At 40.7% G+C, this 6,565-nt stretch overlaps 1 long non-coding RNA gene across 1 annotated transcript; it reads right to left on the bottom strand.

Moving 5' to 3' along the window:
- Positions 1-536: 536 nt before the first annotated feature.
- LOC138493386 (uncharacterized) lies at positions 537-1,371 on the bottom strand. Its single transcript, XR_011276415.1, has 2 exons — positions 1,030-1,371; positions 537-647 (listed from the first exon to the last, which is right to left on the bottom strand). It is a non-coding gene; the product is annotated as an uncharacterized lncRNA (long non-coding RNA).
- Between the last annotated feature and the right edge of the window lie 5,194 nt (positions 1,372-6,565).

The raw sequence follows: 6,565 nt of genomic DNA, 5'->3' as shown, positions 1-6,565 counted from the left end.
CTGTGTCTCTTCTTCATTCTTGACTTGGCAATTTTGCATCTTATTTTCTTCTACCTTGATTCCAGCTCCATCTATTCCAGGCTGCTCATATTTTATTATTCAATACCTTGTTTCTGGCTTCTCTCTTGTCCTTAAATCTTGCACATAACTATCTTCTCTTTGAGATTGCGCCTTGTTCATCCACACTACGGATGCTGTTCTTCCATGGAACTGTCCTCTTGTCAGGCAAAGTGCAAGATGCGTCAGGCAATGGGCTTTTTTCACTGATACTTCTGTGGCTATGAATATTCTGGAGGTTTCTTAAGCATAAGGTATGAGGGAACACACGTGGCAGCCCTCATTAGATGTTCTCTCTCCCACCCTTTTCATGTGTTGATACCACATGTTATTGCCCAGGTGTGTTGCTTCTTCCAAGTAGGTATCTATCCCCTCATTACCTTCCCCCACGCTGCTCCTTTGTCTTCCTAACAGAATGGTTGTAGCTCATGAAAACAACTCTAAAGCAATTAATTAATGAAAATACAGGACTCTGCGCCAACAACTCAAGTTGAGTTAAATCTTAGATTATGCTTTATTGATCATCCATGACCATTGAGCCCATAATTGATAACATGTTTCGGCTCCACTGAGCCTTTTTCAAATCCGGGCTACCCATAATTGTAATATAGGACATACAATATATCATAGTCAAAAAACAATTTGTATGAACGACATCATAAAGTATAACATAATACCAGTTTTCAAATATCGTGACCACAAAATATGCATGATAACATGAAAGAAATTAGACAGAAAAACAAGGATGGGCAAAAGGGAAGGGTTCATGGGTGTAGAAAAATATGCAAACATATCATAATACATTGTTATGTTTGAGTAAACAGAAAAAGAGCACAAAAAACAGAAACAAAAACACAAACAAAAAGAAAAAAGAACCCATTAGTAATCATTATTCTTCAATTCATTGAATAATATAACCAAATTCTGCAATGGTCCCTTGAGACAAACTGACAACTTGGTGGATGTCCTTACCCGAAATTTGATGTAACCAGTTCTTATGACTATTTGTCCATGTAGTAGTAACGGGGTACAATCCCCAATATCAATCTAAACAAAAAATGTAAGTAGCGAAGGTAAATAAAACTGATTGTCCAATTTAGAATATACATTAATTGTGTATATCAAGGTTGCCTGTGGCAACTAGGCATTTTCATGAGAATAAATCCCGCCCTTCACCAAACGGGCAAAACAACTCTTCTTAATGGTCACAGGCCATTTCTGCCTTATTCAAAACAATTCATTATAAGTTCCGTAGTGAAGACAATTGTAATTAACCATCATTACGTGAAATGATGACGCATTTCCAATTATAGAACACGTATATCAAGTACGAAAAGCACAACATATAGCTTATTTTGTTGCTACTCGTCAAGTACCATTAAAGCTAAATCTCATTGAAAAGTAAACCATGAGATAAGTGGTCCTCTCTTACCAGTTCCTGGAACACAAACAGTCACACGCGTCGGCAGGTAAGCCGAACGCTTACCAGGTATGCCTTCTTATACTAGGCGTCATCACTGTGCGCGGTTACCACGGCGACGCAAGGACAAGCGTCGTCATTGAAAACCGCATTCTATCCCCCAGCATTCTACAAATTACATATGCTATATAATTCAAAATATTTGAATAAAGCCTGAGAAACTAACAAAGCATGTATACGCTTCTCCTGACCCAATTTATATTTGTTGAATACTTAAATGGTTACTATCACAGTAATGTATAATCACGGGCACTAATGCACCTAACTACAAAAGGTTGGTGAGCATTACACGCAACATTCAAATAAAATACTGAGCTACCAATTATGATGGGGTATCCCTTTAACAACACCCTGAAATACATGTAACCTCCTAATAAACAATGAGCCGTGTTCTAAATCAAGTATAACAATGAAAATTATTCGAGCTTGAGAAGCCAGATTGCAATGTACTACATCTCACAAGAATGAAACCATTTCATTATCTGTATTAAGTCCTGTATTTGTCGAATTGAAGTAACAAATTGCTCTTGCTTCCGCTTGTCGTAACACCTTCACTCTGTCACCACCTCTTTTGTTCAAGGATACTTGTTTAAGACCAATGAATCTAATTTCCGATTTGAGATGTAGCTGATGTGTTTTTTGCCAATGTTCAGCTAACGGAAGTGATGGGTCTTGACTGCCAATTTTGGCTAAATGTTCACGGATACGGATTCTCAACTGTCTCTTGGTGCTACCAATATATAGTTTGTGGCAGACACAGATGATGCCATATACTACAAAAGTTGTTTTGCAATTAATTCCTTGTTTAATGATCCAACATTTTCCATTTTTATCTTCGAATTCCGTTGTTCTTTGGTATGCATATTTACATTGTGGACAGACTCCACATTTCCTGAAACCAGAATCTTTCTTGTGTAACCATGTACCTTGAGTAGTGCTCTCAATGTCCGGTAATAACGATGGACTAAGGATAGATTTAAGTGTATTTGCTCTTCTGAAGGTAATGCGTGGATGATCACTCACAAACTCACCAATATGACTGTCCAATTTAAGTAGGTACCAATGTTTGTTCAAAATTTTTCGTAATCTCTGGTGGTCTGAACAATATTGAGTGATAAAGCTAATCGGCATGTTAGCTTCCAAATTATTCCCTTGTCTCTGTCTCAAAGTATCCTGCTGCTGCATCAATTTGGTTCTCTTGTATGCTTTACTTATGTCTTTTTGGGCATATCCCCTCCTTCTAAAACGTCGTTGTAATAGATTACATTCCTCTTCAAATTTTAAGTTACTATTACAATTTCGTCTCGCTCTGATATATTCACCCAATGGTATATTGGTGATAGTTGGTCGAAAATGACAACTTTTAGCATGTAATATTGAGTTAACTTCAGTTGGTTTTCTGAATGTAGTTGTTTGTAGTACTTGATCTTCCAAATATATTGTCAAGTCCAGAAAATGTATCCGCTGTTTGTTGCATTCTCCAGTAAATTGAATATCAAAACAATTAAGATTTAACTTGTCCACAAATGCGTGAAATTCCTCTATGCTACTATCGACGATGCAAAAAACATCGTCGATGTACCTTGTCCAAAATTGGATTTTCTCAATGAAAAATGATTCAGTGTATATTGCTTTGTCTTCCAACATCCCCATGAAGATATTCGCCAATGCTGGGGCATATTTAGTACCCATAGCTACCCCCTTGGTCTGTTGGTATACCTTGTTGTCAAAGGTAAAGACATTGAGATCAAACGTGAGATGTAACATTTCTTTAATCATGTTCAAATGGTTGTAATACGAGGCTGACTCATGCCTGAAAGTGTAGTCAACTGCAATCATGGCCCATTTATGCTGAATAGACGTGTACAGTGCCTTCACATCTAGAGTCGCTAGAAGGAAGGTACTCTGCCAAGTAAAGTTTTTTAGTTTCCGTATAAGGCTGGTGGAATCTTGCAAATATGAATGAAGTGACATAGCCCTTGGTTTGAGTAATAGATCCAGTATCACTGATAAGTATGCTAGCCTCTTCAGGTTGAAAATCACCCGGTGCTTTGGTTGCAAAAAATTTTTTTAACTTCAATTTTCTGGTAAATTTAAATAAATCGATTTGTACGTCTAAAGCAGCTTTACTACGGGAAGACAACACATAGTACTTTGGCTCATTAGTAATTAGTAAGTCAACAATAGTTCCTGGAGTGGGGAGGATTAAAGGGACATCTGCCCTGTTTGGGTCAATGACATAGAAAAGGCGAATTAGGAGAAACGGGAATACACAAAACATAATGGTACATATGTATATCACAAACCAACATATTAGTCCCCACCTTTTGTGCCATTCTGGAATTTCTTGCGCTTGCTCATTCTCCAAACTCGTATTCATCTCGTTATTCCTCATCTCTACTGTGATCATTTAAGGAAAAAGAAACACTTTACTCCAGAAGTTCCAATATCTGTTGAATAATTGCTATTAGCAGTGTTCTAATTACTGGTCCATTTTTAGGATCCTGTACGAAAGTGTGAATATCAACGTCTCTTCTGACAAGAGCAGGATAAGATTAAAGAATAAACACAAAAACAGCGAGCACAAGACAATGCACATTCCTTCTCTCAATCTCACTCTCTACTCATCCACGCACACTCACTAAAAAGGGCCACTTGCTCTCAATCCACCATCCTTCCTCCTGCTGGTATCTTGGCTGATACCTCCTCCCCCTCCTCTCACCTCGCCCAAACAACCCACAGCTTTCCGCTTTCTGTTACCTCTGTTATCCTCGTCCACGTCCTCTGATTGGTTTGCTGGCCCAGGCCAAGTCTTCCCAGCAAGGGAGGGATTACAAGCATGGGCAGTTAAAAGAATGGATCAAGGCCTAACCCCTTCCGATGCACAATGATGACAGCCCATTCTGCAAAGTGTCTGAGTTCATGTTAGGGACCTGCAGTGCAGACACCCTCATAATAAGTTCAGTCAGATGGGGTGCTTCCCGCTCCATTAGGAGTACTTGGAGATACAGCCTTGTCACGTCAGTGGTGCGGTTTTGCTCGCCGAGTCTGGGGAATGTTGCGTGTTTCCTGGAAAAGGTGAGCAAGCTCTCTGGTCCTCCTGGGCTGGTTCCCCATCCATGTTCAAATTGCACATCAAGGATGGGGAGGGCTGCATAGAGGTCACAGGAGCTGCGTAGGCTTTCATGTTCTTCCTTCGCTGTAGCTCTCTTCGCATGTTGGTTCTGCGGCTGCTGGAGTGATGTTTAGGGTGCTCATGGGGTGCTGTTCTGGTCTCTTTCTCTTGCTGCTGCTTCTTTTGTGAATCTGGAAAAAGAGACATCACTTTCTTTGGAAACATATGGGCTGAAGGAAGTTGGTATTACACATGTAAAGGCAGGCACTTGGGCAGGGGGTACAAAACATGGCCCTCTAAAATTCAACCATTTCCATCTGCTATAGGACTGGCTCTGGCATTCACCCTGGTAGGCCTGAGAGGGTTTCCCGTCCCCTCATGACAAAGTCAGGTTACTGGCCTTTTCACACAAAGTAGAAGAAATACCCAACTATGTAAGATTTTTGTGACCAAAGAGGAAGCAATGAATTGCGTCTTGTGTCCTACAAGTAACAACCCCAGACTCTATGACATCTCTCATTACCTCAAAAAATCTTCCTTGGTGACATCACTCACAACCTGATGAATACGACACTGAGTCTATTGACAAAAATATCATTTTCATGAGTCAACTGGTCTTTAATGAACATTAGTCGACTGTCACAGCTGAGGGATGAAGAGATAACTCATAAAACTCAATACAATAAGGTTAATTGGAGAAAATAAAATGGCAGATACTTGGATTGGAGTAGATATTAAGGGTGGGATTATTGGAGAAATCAAAGAAGAGCAATTCCAGCTGCTTAAGGACCCTGTTGCGTCAGTCAGTTCCTCTCTGCGATTGGTCACCTGCTCCTGGTGGTCAGATGAGAGTCACTCTCAGCCTGTGTGTTTTCACAGGGCCCCTGGCACTTCTTTCTTCTACTAACTGGGTGGTGGCCTTTTCACTCTCTCCCATGGATATAGGTACCGCAGGGCCAAACCTCGCTGGGTGCAGACAGATCCTGGGACTGGCCTTGAGGTACTGGTGCCAGACTCTACAGCAGCCTCTTCTAGCGCTGAACTTCCAGGTGGCCCTTGCACAGGATGTTTTGTACTCTGGCCTTGTTGCCTCTCTTTTCTTGTTCACACTCCGGCGTCTGCAGTGGTCAGACCCTCGACACCTCCCAACCCTTACCTTTGCCCGCTCTTTCTCATCTGTGTGACCATCCTACACAATTTATCAACAGCGACCTATGGGAGGGTTATGTTGCTATAAATGCTGAAAGTTTCAGACATGACACTTGTGTGACTATCCTAATATGGGACTATCCGACTCAATTTAACAACAAAGACATATGGGAGGCAGGACTGTATCCCTCGAAATGGTGGAAAGTGGAGACATGCTATCCCACTATGTGACTATCTTATGAACAGCAATAAATGGCAGGTAATTGCTACAAATGATAGAAGTTCCAGACATGGTACATGTGTGGCTATCCCACTGTATGACTATCCTACTCAATTATCAACAGCGATATATGGGAGACAGGGGTATATCCTAGAAATGGTGGATGCTCTAGACATGATAACTATGTGACTATCCCACAGCGTGACTATCCTACTCAGTTTAACAACAAAGATATACGGGAGGCAGGAGTGTATCCCTAGAAGTGGTGCAAAGACTAGTCATGTTATTGTGTGACTATCCCACTCTGTGACTATCCTACTCAATGTATCAACAGCGATATATTGGAGTAGGAGTACCTCCCTAGAAACGGTGTGTGGCTTTCCTACTGTGTCATGAATGATCTAAGTTTCCACAATGTACCTAATTAATTACATGTATACAGGTGATACATGGACGTGTGTAGACTCATTGCTAAATGCTATGTACCATGCATGTATTCCCACTGACTTCACTGTGTCTTATGATTTATACCGATATCATTTCT

The sequence above is a fragment of the Ambystoma mexicanum genome, chromosome 10, assembly GCF_040938575.1.
Source record: "Ambystoma mexicanum isolate Mex_15411 chromosome 10, UKY_AmexF1_1, whole genome shotgun sequence".
Classification (NCBI taxonomy): domain Eukaryota; kingdom Metazoa; phylum Chordata; class Amphibia; order Caudata; family Ambystomatidae; genus Ambystoma; species Ambystoma mexicanum.
Note: the sequence above shows the minus strand (reverse complement) of the source record. Positions and strands in the feature narration are given on the sequence as shown.